Source organism: Monodon monoceros, unplaced genomic scaffold (genome assembly GCF_005190385.1).
Source record: "Monodon monoceros isolate NGI ecotype Baffin Bay Population unplaced genomic scaffold, NGI_Narwhal_1 Super_Scaffold_22, whole genome shotgun sequence".
Lineage (NCBI taxonomy): Eukaryota > Metazoa > Chordata > Mammalia > Artiodactyla > Monodontidae > Monodon > Monodon monoceros.
The window spans coordinates 11,179,611-11,194,210 of record NW_021703779.1 but is presented as its reverse complement, the minus strand read 5'-3'; the positions used below and the strand labels follow the sequence as shown (position 1 = coordinate 11,194,210).

The 14,600-nt window shown below is 43.3% G+C and overlaps 1 pseudogene; it reads right to left on the bottom strand.

Moving 5' to 3' along the window:
• Positions 1-334: 334 nt before the first annotated feature.
• LOC114906436 lies at positions 335-14,175 on the bottom strand (annotated as a pseudogene).
• Between the last annotated feature and the right edge of the window lie 425 nt (positions 14,176-14,600).

Sequence of the window (14,600 nt, the reverse complement as noted above, 5' to 3'; positions counted from 1 at the left end):
TTGTCTACTAGTAAGTAAATTCCGTAAGAGCAGGGATTTTTTTTTGCACTATTATTCTTTATTCTTTTAATCTTTATATTCACAGTGTTAGCAGAGTTCCCTGGTCATCAAATCAAATAAGTGAAAAATACTGTAATTTGCTTACCTGAATCCTATCTCCTTGCGAAAATCTGCTCCCAGTATACAACACTGCCCAGATTCTGGCCTACCGTAGGGCCAGGCTCAGTATGATCTCAGATTAGCTTGGGTAAAATAGGACTCTGGTGGAGAGAGTTAGATTTTAATGAAGTGAACGGAGAACAGCTGCCGGGCAATCTAATCTGGAGATTCAGCTTCAATATTTTGCATTAAAGGGATAATCCTCCAAACGAGACAGAGGGTTCATGGTGCAGGCCCTCTAGTTTCTGCTGAAGCTGAGTATGATCACCATCTCTTCACCATTCAATTTGAAAGTCAAAGCCTAAAATTTCTCAACGATGCATGTTGGTGTCAGAGACTTGGGGATTACAACCACATTCCGTTGGATACAGAACCTGATGAGAACCTGGCCTGTAGTTTTTGTGCTTTGCAGCAATCTCAATCTTGAGATCATCCAGTAGGGAAGGGTCCTCTGGGTTGGCCCGGGGTTTCACCGGAAAGCCCAGAGGGCTGTATGGTGTGACAGTTATGCCCTTGGAATGGCAGTACTGGCTCCATTTCTTCTGCATGAGGTACAAGTGACAATCTGGTTAGTCACTGCTTTGTATTTCATTTTGGGCTTGTTCAATAGTTTTTTTTGGTTACATAACAAGGCCTGTATAGCACAGAGAACAATATTCAATACCCTATAATAAGCCATAATGGAAAAGAATATTTAAAAAAAAAGAATATATATATATATATATATATATATATATATATATATATAAACTGAATCACTTGGCTGTACAGCAGAAATTAACTATACTGCACTTTAAAAATTAAATTAAAGCAAATTAAATACAGAGTATTTTGGGCTTCCCTGGTGGCGCAATGGTTGAGAGTCCCCCTGCCGATGCAGGGGATGCAGGTTCGTGCCCTGGTCCGGGAAGATCCCACATGCCGTGGAGCGGCTGGGCCTGTGAGCCATGGCCTCTGAGCCTGTGCGTCCAGAGCCTGTGCTCCACAACAGGAGAGGCCGCAACAGTGAGATGCCTGCGTACTGCAAAAAAAAAAAAAAAAAAAAATACAGAGTATTTTGATCTGGAGGTCGCTGAAGTTGGAGATTCCAATGGCTTTCACCAACCCCCTCAAACCACCAGCTCCCCCATGGCCTCCCAGGCAACCAAGAATGTTACTTCACTGGCGAGGACATTGGCTTTATTGTCTTTGGAGAAAAGTCATCCCGAGGCTATAATCCCAGTGATTAAGATTAATGTCCAGATGGTCCAGTTTCAGATCCTTGAGGGTCTTCTGACAGGTTTCCTTCACTAGGTTCTTTCAAAGAACAGGGGCCATAACTTGTCAATGATGAAGAGGTCCTCCTTCTTCACAACCTCCTTTCGGATGGCTTCCGCCATCTCATTCTTCTTCTGATAGACACAGGCAAAATGTGGTGATATCTGCATCAGTGGCCTCCTTCACAGGCTCCTTGACTTTGCCTGGGGGAGACCTTCAGGTGCCCAGATCCACAATGGACATCTTGGCTTTGGTACTGAGTACCACGAAGGTGGCCACAGTCAGTGCAGAAACAGTTTTGAGCAAGCAGATACGTACCTTGTGCCCTGGTTAAGGGGACTGGCCTTCAAGCAGGGACTTTGTCCAGAATGTTTACTTTTGTATTCCCAGCACTTAACACAGAACCTGGCATGTCACAGATGCTCCATAAGTACAGTAGAATAAATGATGTTGCTCCAGATTAATTCCTGTATCCCTTTGCTGCCCTCTTACCACTTCAGCGACTGCTCCTTTATACAATAAGATCTAGACTGTAAGTGCTAGAGGGCAGTGCTACACTAGTGCCACTCCAGGAAGTGCTAGTTACTGGTCTAAACTGAGATAAAAAGCTTATGCCAAAATGTAAATCTTATATGGCACTCAGCAGAGTGTTTAGTCAGGATGACTATTTTTTTTCTTTTCATAGAAAGACTTTATTGATGAAGGAAATTACTTTCCCTTCTGGCACAGGCTTATCTCATAAAACAGTGTGTGAACTGGCACCTGTGGGCAGGCTGCATTGTGAGCAGCACAGACACAGAGGTTAAACAACTTAATATATACATTTTATATATATTTTATATTTTCCAACTTCAGAAAACTCATAGGTAAGAGAAATACACACTTTAAGACATAATTACAAAATTTTGTATCAAGTCCTATAATAAAGAGTTGTGGGAGAGAAAATAGAATTGTGGGAGCGACAAGGAATTGTGGGAGAGAATGGAAAATTGTGAGAGAGAGTTGTGGCAGAAAACAGAACTTTAAAAGGGAATGGAGAATCGACAGAGAAAAACAAGTATGAGAGTATATGTAGACTACTGAGAGAAAACAAAATCGTGAGAAAAAAATGGAGAATTGTGTGGGAGAATGGGAAATCCTAAGAGAATAGAGCATTTTAGGCTAGGGGACTGTAGAAGAGATATGGAATTGTGGAAGAAATTGGAGACTGTAGGAACTCTATGGAACTGTGGAAAAAATAGGGAATTTTGAGAGAGCTGGGAATTGTGAGAAAGAATATAAAACTGAGAGAGGACAGACAATTGGGAAAGAGCATAGAGAAGTGCCCGACAGAAAAAAAGTAGGAGAGAAAACACGGAATTGTGGGAGAGAATGGGAAATTTTGAGAGAAACAGTGACTTGTGGAAGAGAATGAGGACTTGAGGGAGCAAGTGGGGGGCCACATAGAATTGAGGGGGCTTTGAGGAGATTGTGGGAGAGAATGTAGAATCGAGGGAGCAAACAGGGGATTCTGGGAGCTATGGTGACGTGAGGGGAGGCTGCAGGGGATTGTGGGGGAACATTGATGAGTGGGGGAGGGGGAGGCAGGGAATTGTGGGGAAAACAGGGAATTGTGGGGGCTGCCTCTGATTGGGCAAGAGAATGAGGAATGACAGGAGAAACAATGACAGGGCAGTGAGTGGGGAATGGGGGAAAAGAGAATTATAAAAGAGTAAAAAAAATCATGGAGAGGGCTTCCCTGGTGGTCTAGTGGTCGGGAATCCGCCTGCCAGTGCAGGGGACACGGGTTCAAGCCCTGGTCCGGGAAGATCCCACATGCCATGGAGCAACTAAGGCCGTGGGCCACAACTGCTGAACCTGCACTCTAGAGCCTGTGAGCCACAACTACTGAAGCCCACATGCCGCAACTACTGAAGCTGTGTGCCTAGAGCCTGTACTCCACAACAAGAGAAGCCACTGCAATGAGAAGCCCATGCACCACAACCAAGAGGAGCCCCCACTCGCCACATCTAGAGAAAGCCCACATGCAGCAACAAGAAAAAGCCTGCACGCAGCAACGAAGACCCAACGCAGCCAAAAATAAATTAATTAATAATAAAAAAAAGAATCATAGAGATAGAGAATTGTAGGAAATATAGAAAATTGGGAGAGGGAATGGAGAATTGTGGGGAGAAGGGATTGTGAGAGAGCAGACAACTGTGGGAGAGATGGGAATGGGAATTATGGGAGAGAATGGAGAAATGGGGGAAACACAGGGAAATATGATAGAATGGCAAGTTGAGGAAGAGAAGAGAATTGAGGGAAGAGATGGGAGTTGTGGAAGAAAACAATTGTGAGAGAATGTAGAACTGTGAGAGAAAATGAAAACGTAAAATTGTAAGGCAAAACAAGAAATTTTAGGAAAATATGGCAACTGTGGGAAAGGCGGGGAAGTGCGGGAGAGTATGGAGGGTTTTGGGAGAGAAGGATGGGAGAGAATACTAGATAAAATGTACATTTGTGAGGGAGAAGAGACAACTGGGGAGAGGCTGAGAATCACGGGAAAGAATTGGAATTGTGGGAGAGGCTGGAGAATTGTAGAAGAGAATGAAGAATTGAGAGAGACAAGGAATTGTGAAAGCTGGAGAAATACAAGGGGAGCACTGATAAAAAAGATGAACTGTAGATTTGGAAAGGTGACTCACTTTACCAGGACCTACCATAAATTCAGTTAGCAACTCAGAAAGAGTCACTGATTTTAACTCTGCTCACACCCGAGGTCTGAAGGCAGCAGTTCCTACCTCCTAGGCACCACCTCGTGTGTTCCAAGGTCTGGTATTATTATTCCAGACCATGTCCATTCTCCTCTCCTCACAAGGCTGGCTCAGCCTCAGTTCAGAAAGTTAGATGCAGTGGTTTAGTGCCTCTTGGTTTTGCTACACGTGAGACCCTACCCTTAGGAGCCCTGAAATTAGTGCCTCACACTCATTTTTCATGTCACTTTCAGTAGTCAGTCCAGAAAGAAAAGGAACAGAGGTGTTTGCTCAGTGACATTTTCCCTCTTTTGTACTTTATTTTCCATCAAATGCTAGGAAGTCTGCTCATTCATCAGGAAATGGCCCATTTATCATTTTTATGAATAAATGTAATGAGAATGCTAGTTTCAGTTTGGAAGTGTTATAAATACAAATCATTGGCTTTGGAATGAAAAACAAATCTTTGCTCACCTTTGGCCAAGAGCTGAGGGTTTCATATTGCTGCATTTATACATCGATGATTTTATAAGTGTTTATAATTATAACCAGGGAGACCTCCTGGATGTAATTCAGGACTCTTTCACTTCTTGGTCTATAATACTTTCCATATGTTAGTTTAGAAATGCCGTACCTCTCTGTTAACAGCCTTTTACCCCTTAAAAAGCCACCAGCTTTTAAAGACATAGGGATATTTTACTTTTTCACTGGGAAGAACATCATCACGTTACAGATAGTTACCTTCTCTTTGAGGTACTTTTGTGCCTATACATATACATGGACCCTTTAAAGACTATCATCTTTAACTGAAAGCTGACCATCATAGAAAACAAAGATGGTTAAACTAATATCCATTGCCAGGAGCAAATGAGTGAAGGTGCAGTGAGAATTAGCTTCTACATTATTGTGAACAGAAAGGCATTAGAGGAGAGAGATGGTAGTCAGTAGAGTTAGAAGTGGAGTCAAGCAGGATTGTCACCATCCAGTTGTTTTTGTTTTTGTTTTTTGCTGTGTTGGGTCTTAGTTGTGGCATGTAGGATCTTTCTCGTTGCAGTGCGTGGTCTATTCATTGTGGTGTGTGGACTTCTCTCTAATTGTGGCATGCGGGTTTTCTCTCTCTAGTTGTGGCACATGGGCTCTGTAGCTTGCAGCACATGGACTCTCTTGCTGAGGCGCGCAGACTCAGTAGTTGTGGCATGAGGGCTTAGCTGTCCCGCAGCATGTGGGATATTAGTTCCCTGACCAGGGATAAAACCCACAACCCCTCCCTGCACTGGAAGGCAGATTCTTTACCACTGGACCACCAGGGAAGTCCCAGTCACCATCCAGTTTTGATGGCATCAGGCCAAGCATAAGATTCAATCGGTTAGGTAAAGGGGAAGGTCTAAATAATCCAAGGAGAATCACATTTTCATTGTTTGGTTGCTTATTATGAGTTAATTCATTTTCTGTTGTTAAGAGCTTTTAGAAAAAGTAGTAATACTTCCTCAGCCCAAAGTAATTCAAAGTGTTTAAGCCAAAAGTCATCCTCCCGTTTGCCTGTGTTCTCTTGTCACTCAATATCCCTTCCTGGAGTTAATATTACCATTTCCTATGTAGAGATGACTCATTTTCAAAATGAACATGTTCTTGAACTCACACAGTTTTCTACTAATATTATTCAATATTCAATGTGGCAAAATTCCATTCCAACAAAATAATTTGCAATGAACTGAAATGATATGACCTGTATGTGTGTAGCCCCACAATGACTGTAAAGGGGTTAAGTAGTAAAACAGTCAGTGGGTACACTGGAATCAGACACCTGAATTATCATTGAGTCAGTGACTTCTGGGCCAGGGGAAACTGTTCGGGTCATTTTCAATCTGTAACTTGTTCTCCTGCACCAAAAATTCCTACCATTTTAACCCTCTTCAACACCTTCCATCCAACTTAGACTGAAGGCAAAGCCCAGAATGTCCTGAAATTCTGCAGTACAGAGACAGACAAAAGACATGCCAAGTCACTGGGGAATGGCAGCCAGTGTTTTCCAGCCTGTATCAAAGGTGAGAGTAATTTGCTGGAATTTCTCAAATCTATGCTGTAACAGTTAGGGACAGCAGAATCTAAATCTTAAAAACACAACTTACAAAGGATGTGCACTGCATGAACAGAAATCACAGAAGACTAAGACATTATACAGTAAGTCCCCTACATGAGAACTTTCAAAGATGTGAACAAGCTACTACCCAGACATCACTGGATCGTTTTTTTCCAGATGGTAGATAGAGTGGAATCCAGCAAGTAACCAGAACCTGTGCCACCAACGTCAGGCGTGAATGAAATCGCAGCTCGCCCTCCGTCTCCTATTGCTGAGGATCCTTCAGCTCTACCATATCCCACCTCCTTTCCCTCCTACAGTCAGTAACTCTTCTGGCCTGTTCCCTCGATGCCAGCCCCTGTGTGCCAGCTGTTGTACTGGACTACTGTACTTTTTAAGGTACTGTACTGTAAGATTAAAAGTTTATTTTTTGTGTTTGTTTATTTTTATGTATTCTTTGTGTGAAAAGTATTATAAACCTATTAAACAGTACAGTACTATATAGCCAATTGTGTTAGTTGGGTACCTAGGCTTTGATGGACTTAGAACACATTGGACTTATGAACATGCTCTCAGAACGGAACTCGTTCATATGTAGCGGAATTACTGTAATTGAAACAGAGCCTCTAATTAAAGGAAACCATACAAATAAGGCTGGCACAAGACGTCCCCCAGTGTGGGGACATGAGGCAAGAAGGCCCAAGGTCCACAATGAGGCCAGGAAACAGAAGCAAAGATCTGGTTACGGCCATGGGTTAGTGTACGTCCTCCGCAAAGTACTCACCATGATGGGGTTAAATATGCGAGGATTTTACCAGGGGAAATACCTGTGGGAGAAATTGGGGAGGATGCTGGGAGAGGCTTGAGCCACTTCAGTCCTCAGTGTAAGTCTGACCCCAGTGAAGGAGAGTGGGAGAGCAGGTTGGTGGAAGCATCCTAGACTCCTGTGCAGACAAAGGAAGGGTCAGCAAAGCTGCTGGGATGTGTTGGAGCCTAAGTCCACCAACAGAAGAAATTGTGTCTCCCAGTGACAGGCTGCCTCAGTGTCCCATCACACTTGGTTACTAGCAGGGAGCACCGCATGGGAGTTGTGGCCTCAGCAGAGATGCTTGTGACGGTTTCAGAGCACAGCTGCTGGAGCCCTTAGTTAACTATGCTGCTGCAGGTAGAGGTCTGCAAGGTACATTCTTATGTACATTCTCAGGCCTTCCTGTTGAAGAATCAACCATTTCCATCTAAGGCCAACTTGGGAGTTGATGTCACAACTAGTCCATCTCCAGCCTTATCCTGATCAATCTCTATTCACTCAAGTTTACTACAATCAGCTGTCTGTATCCACAGGTTCCAAATCCACAGATTCGACCAATCATGGATCAAAAATATTCAGAAAAAAAAATTCTGGAAAGTTCCAGGAAGAGAAACTTTAATTTGCCACACTCTAGCAACTATTTCCATTGTATTAGGAATTATAAGTAATCTAGAGATGATTTACAGTATATGGCAGGATTGAGTAGGTTATATGCAAAGGCTGTTGAAAAACAATCAGTATCGAAGCTGTGAAGAACAAAGAGCTTTGCTTGGAGTTTTAGGAATTTCAATTCAGGAGACACAGATTTGGGTAAACAAAAAGTGACCATGGGAAGAGAAAGGATCAGGGGCTTATAAAGGCAAAAGCCATGAGGTTGTTAAAGTTCTCTTGCAAGAATTATGATTGGCTCTGATGCAAAAAGGAAGTATTTGTCCTTAAGGGATAGGCTGTCACAAGTTATTTAGGGTAAGGGTCCCATAAGTGTCTTGAGTTTCTGGAACACTCTGCAGATGTTCTGGATGCCTGCGTTAAGACAAAAAGTGGTCAGAAGTTCAGATTCCATCTGGACTGAGATGTAAGTCCCACTTCCTCAGTGGTCCCCTGGCTCCATTTTAGAGAGCTCTCTTAGCAATACCAACTCCATTTTTATTTTCCTTTACAATACTACATTATCTTATATAAGGGACTTGAGCATCCGTGGATCTTGGTACCCAAAGGGATGTGGGTGGGATGTCCTGGAACCAATCCCCTGCAGATATTGAGGGACAACTGTATTTAGAAAGCTGCATAGGGGCTTCCCTGGTGGAGCAGTGGTTAAGAATCAGCCTGCCAATGCAGGGGACACAGGTTCAAGCCCTGGTCTGGGAAGATCCCACATGCTGCGAAGCAACTAAGCCTGTGCGCCACAATTACTGAGGCTGTGCTCTAGAGCCCACGAGCCACAACTACTGAGCCTGCACACCACAACTACTGAAGGCTGCATGCCTAGAGCCCATGCTCCACAACAAGAGAAGCCACCACAATGAGAAGCCTGCGCACCGCAACAAAGAGTAGCCCCTGCTCGCTGCAACTACACAAAGCCCGTGTGTAGCAATGAAGACCCAATGCAGCCAAAAATAAATAAATAATTTTTTTTAAAAAATCTAGAAAGCTGTAGATAGTTCATTTCCCGAGAGTGGGTTAAATTATTCTGTTATTATGCTATCTTTAGTAAGAGAACCCTTTTAAGTACTGTTAAGAGAAGTGGACTCGTGAACTTTAACTGGTGATTGAAATCAAGTTTCTGATGCTCAGAAGAGGCAGATCAAGTTAACAAATGCTCTGTACAACCTGGGTCCTGCCAAGGCCAGCGTCTTTGGGTGTGTAAATGCTGCCTAAGCACCTGTAGGATGGAACAGTGGCACACTGATAAGGGAATGGTGAGACTTCTGGCTGAGGTCGAAAATGAAGATTAAAAAATAAGATTATTTCCCAGTGGTGAGAGAAAATCCTCCAACTCTACAAAATTGTCTTCACTCTGCTTAACAAGGGCTCCATATGACAACCACTGAGCTTCAGCAAAATCCCTTTCAGCACAGGAACAGGAATTCTCTATTTGCATACATTTGGGCTACAGTTTGCCTCCTGTTTCATGATTTGTTCTAGTGTAGGAGAGATAAAGATAAGAAAACTTAGCACATTCGTGGGGAGTACAATGCCTGTCTGTGAAATTAAACCCAGAGACAGATAGAGGTGGTTTCTGCACCCAGCAGTGTGCCGCCTTCATGCCCAAAGCGCCCTTCACATCTGTAGGGAGGACATTCAGAAGGGAGTATTCAAAACACTGGATAGTTCCTAACCTCAGCACTTTCACCAAAGTTTTAAGAAATACTCCCCAAGACTCCTTTCTGTATCCAGAGCCATTTTGGAAGAATTCTCAACGGTAGCAAGGAAAGAGGATTCTGGAATTTGTGATCTTCTACTTATTCATTTAAAATTTATTTTAAAATTTTGCATTTGTTTAAACTTCTTATTTTTGTTTTTTGGGTTATTTTTGGCCACACCGTGTGGCATGCAGACCTTCGCTGATCTGGAATCAAACCCGTGCCCCCTGCAGTGGAAGCATAGAGTCTTAACGAGTGGACCACCAGGGAAGTCCATAAACTTCTAATTTTGGGGTAGATAAAATTCACAAGTACAAAAGTATATATGCCATGAAAAACATTCCCTGTTCCTTCTCTCACCAATGACAACATTGTTCTCTGCCTGAGCCCTATGCACCTGGAAAACTGGAGAAAGTTAAGAAATAACCCCATGCTTTTGTGTTCTGGGAAGAGGCTTACTGTAAAGAACCACCTTTCCCCACAGGACTTAGATAAGACTTGTGAACAAACCCTTGTTACATACGACAAGGCCAGACACAGTCTCGAAATTCCCACTTTTTGCCTTAAAAATGATTCAATGAACTGTTGTACCCACTGATCCATCAGAACAAAATGCTCGACAACCAAACTTTGGTTAAGCTCCTCTCCTTCGCCGAGACCCTGGAGCTTTGGTCCACCCTCAGCCCTGGTCCAGGAAGATCCCACATACCATGGAGCAACTACCGTGCACCACAACTGCTGAGCCTGTGCTCTAGAGCTCGTGAGCCACAGCTACTGAGCCCATGTGCCACAACTACTGAAGCCCGCATCTAGAGCCCATGCTCTGCAACAAGAGAAGCCACCGCAATGAGAAGTCCATGTATTGCAACAAACAGTAGCCCCTGCTCACCACAAATAAAGAAAGCCCATGTGCAGCAAAGAAGACCCAAGACAGATAAAAATAAATAAATAAAATAATAAACCAGTAATTTAATAAATAAATAAATAAATAAATAGAATATGGCTAACTATCACTGGGGGAAATAGAGTCCATTATGTGTTCACTTCAGTCAGTGTCTTTTCCAAATGGTTTTCATCTAGGGTCTCCCAAAAGGGAATCACTTAAAAGGCATTTTATTTTAATGTCTTTTAAATCTGGAATAACAAGTCTGTTTGCTCAGCTGCACCCAAACTGATGATCCTTTCTAGATATCCAGTGTTCTCACGGATGTCTGATTCATCATTGTCTCTAGCATCTTTTTGATATTAACGGGGAGCCCAGAAACAAACAAAAAACTTGCAATTTTTGCATATATACAAACACACATACATGCATACACACACACACATATGTTATATGAAGTGTATTTTAAGAAAAATAACTTTTTTTTTTTTTTGGCTGTACCATGTGGCATGCGGGATCTTAGCTCCCTGACCAGGGATCAAACCCATGCCCCCTGAATTGAGAGCGTGGAGTCTTAACCACTGGACCACCAGGGAACTCCGCAAAATAACATTTAAAAAGGAACCATTCCTCTTTATCAATTCTTCTTTTCCTTCTTATTCCTAACTATTTCCTGACTATGGTGGTATGTATTTTATATGGCACCATAAAATATGCACCATATTTTATATGGTACAAGTATTTTCTTTAAAAATAAGAGAATGACCATTCTATAAATAACTGCTTTGAATCTGGACATATTTTCTTCTTTACTCTGGTGAGATCCTTTATAATATACCTAAAATGAGGCCCCAATTTCCTCAGCTTATAAAATATCCAGAGTTATTCAAAGCTGCCTTCAAAACATTGGAAACCATACGATCTGAGATCAGTCCCAAGAGGAATGGCCTGGGCCTCACATATGGGGAAGCTGTTAAAACCTCATCCCAGAAGTGTTCAGTTCTCCTTCACTCTGGAAATCCTGCCTTCACATGTGTGAAATGTGTCCTGGTGGAAACAGCATGTGACCTGGTTGGGGTCTGCTGAGACCCTGTGAGCAGGTGGCAAAGGCAGTGGGGGGTTGGCTGGGAATAAAAGAAATGGAAAATAATGAGTTTTGCTTGACAGTGACCGCTGGCTTAGTTGTTCCTAGCTCCCTTTCGCTCCATTCAGAGAAGCAGTCTTAATTGGCAAGGTGCCCTCAGAGGGTTTGGAGAACGATCAGAAAGAAGACTCTAGGGGCATATTTAATGAAGAGAAAAGAGTACAAACACCACTTTGCTGCACACTTAGACACATACTGGACAACTGAACTCTCTGCAATGATGCAAATATTATACGTCCGGGGTGTCCAAATGGTCACCATCAGCCACCTGTGTCTACTAAACACTTGAAATGTTGCTAACACAACACACAAACTGAATAATTTTATTTCATTTTATTTTTTATTTTATTTATTTATTTGGTAGCACTGGGTCTTAGTTGCAGCTTGTGGGCTCCTTAGTTGTGGCTCACAGTCTCCTTAGTGTGGCATGCAAACTCCCAGTTGCGGTATGTGGGATCTAGTTCCCTAACCAGGGATAGAACCCAGGCCCACTGCATTGGGAGCGCAGAGTCTTAAAAACTGCACCACTAGGGAAGGCCCTTTATTTCATTTTAATTAATTGAAATTTAAATTGCCACATGTGGAGAGTGGCTACTCTATTAGTGTAGCCTCAGAGAGTTTCATGTGGATTATGGAGCATGATTTGGCTCATGTAAGTATAAAATGCTAGGCCTGTTTGGTACATATTTCTTAGCTACTTTCTGTTTCTAAGGCTGTGGTCCCTGAGGATTTGTATCACTCAAAATAAGTGTGTTTGTGCTCCAGCTTGTCCTCTGTCATTGTTGCTATCAGTTCCTCCTTTGCAAATAAACTTGTTTTCTTTTTCCCAGCCTGCTTCTTGCACAAAATCCCAGAGAACAGAGCTGCTTGCCAGTGCTCAACCCCAAGGCTTAACTCAAGAGGTTGAGAGATAGCCCTTTGGGGAGGGTTTGGAGACAGATCTCTCCAGCAGAAGTTTGGGGTGATCTGCCTTGACAAGACTCGGCTACCGTCTCCAAACGAAAGGTCAGGTGAATTTAAATTACTTACAGATGAGGAATGTAGGTTAATGGCAAGGTGAGAGCCTGAACAAACTGCGAGCTTGACAACAGCTACTTTTAGTTTCACTTGAGCCAGGCTGTGTGATGGTTGAAAATCAATAGAGGACCCTAAATTTGGGTTTGCTCACTAAGTCACTTCAGTGCCCTACAAGTGGTAACTCTGGTGGTGTTAAGCCCAACTAGGAACTTGGCCCAAATTACAAGGTGTGGTAAACCACCGTGACCACATTTTATAGTCCTGATCTGGATCACAGCAGGGTCCCCAAATCCCCAAATCTGATGGTAGCAGCTGAAAACTAGACCCAAAGTGCATGAAAAACAATAGTGTGTGTACCTATCAACACAATGATTAATTTAAAGAACAGGTATTAGTGGTTACTATATACCAGGCCCTAAGCTGGGAGCTGGAAATACAGGAAGAAAAGAAACCAAGTCTCTGCCTTCAAGTTGCTCACTGTCTAGTAGAAGAAAGAGCAAAAAAGACCCCAATGTTATAATAGGCTATGGTAAAGACTCTCTTAAAAGAATGGATGGGATACTGTGTCAGCACATCAAAGAGCCTAGATTCAGCCTGTGATTTCACCAAGGGGTCTTCCTGGACATGGTAGCATGAGAGCAGGACCTGAAAGCAGAGTTTGCCAAGTGGGCAAAGGCATTCTGGACAGAGGCATTTGTCCAAAGGCATAGAAGCAAGAAAAGCTTGGTTTATCTGGAGTAGGTCAGACGGTATAATCTGTCCCTCAGTGTGTAAAGTATGCTTATTTAACAACTCAGGCCACAGAGAACTGCCTAAAATGGGACGTCACATGAAACTTTCTGCTCCAAATTCCATGCCCCAAATATGGCCCCTGTTAACTGTTTGATGTATCCTTACAGACCATATACACAGTGGTGATAAATAGTGCTCTGAGCAGAGTAACTGCTCAATAAGGTTAGTTCAATAAATGCTGACCTCCTGTGCCTGTGTGAACACAGACTTATGGAACGGCCACAAAGTTGAGACACAGACTCCCTCATCCTCCCGCAAACATGTATCTCTCCACGTGCTCCTGAACATCTTCCATTTCCAAGCCTGGAAACCATCAGAGGGAGCCTTAACAGCTGGCTAAATGTCTTTATTGTTGGGAAACTGTCTCGCGCATACATCTTTGAGGTCCCTGGGTGTTTTTGCTGGGCAGTTGGTTTTAGAACCTCCCACCCAAGAATCTCATCCTGTTGAAGGCTAGCCCCCATTTGAACCCTGGAGGGACTGCCTTGGAAGACATAAGCTGCCATTTAAAATCTATGTTGTCCTATTAGCCTAGTCCCTTGCTACTCAGTGTGGTGCATGGACCAGCACCACGTAGGAGCTTGTTACAAGTGTAGAATCTCTGGACCCCCTGGATCAGAATCTGCACTAAAGATCCCTCGGTGATTCCGGTGCACATTACAGTTGAGAAGCTCTGGCCCAGTCAACACACTCCCTGTTCCTAAGAGAAACCCAAGGGCTGGCCCTGGACCTCAGCTCAGCCAGACCTTCCTCCTTTCCCTCACTTGCCCTGGCTTTTGAAATTTCCCTAAAGAGAAATCAGTCAATCTCTGGAGGATCTGTTGTGGCATTTTCTTCTTGCTTTAATTAAGAGCCCTTCCTCATTCTCTTCCTGACCCTCCCTACATCCCCAGTTCTCCTTGAAATTGCCACTCTGAGTCTCGATCCTCTGCTGGTCCATCTTGGTGGCTTCTGCCCCTCTGGACTCTACATCACCCCTTTAGCTATGCAGAGAGACAGCACAGTCTTTGAGTGTTTGACCTATGGCTCTTGCCTGTCATGGGTTCGAATGCCAACCAGTTGTGTGACCTTGGGAAAGTTATGTCACCTCTCTGTTCCTCTTGCTGGCTCCTGAATTCACTTGCATAGACACTTATCCACACTGGCATCTAAATCACACTTCACATCATTGTTCCAAGCTGACCATATCTACCATCTCTAAGGCTAACCCATGCCAATGTGACAGAGAGCCATTCCAGAGACAGTGAATGGATTGATTTGTTGTTTTCCTGGTTGTGATTTATATAGACTGGCTGGCTGTTGGCCCTACCCACAGGATAAAACAAGGGTAACATTGTTTTTCTTGGTACTCCTTAGACCTCAGCT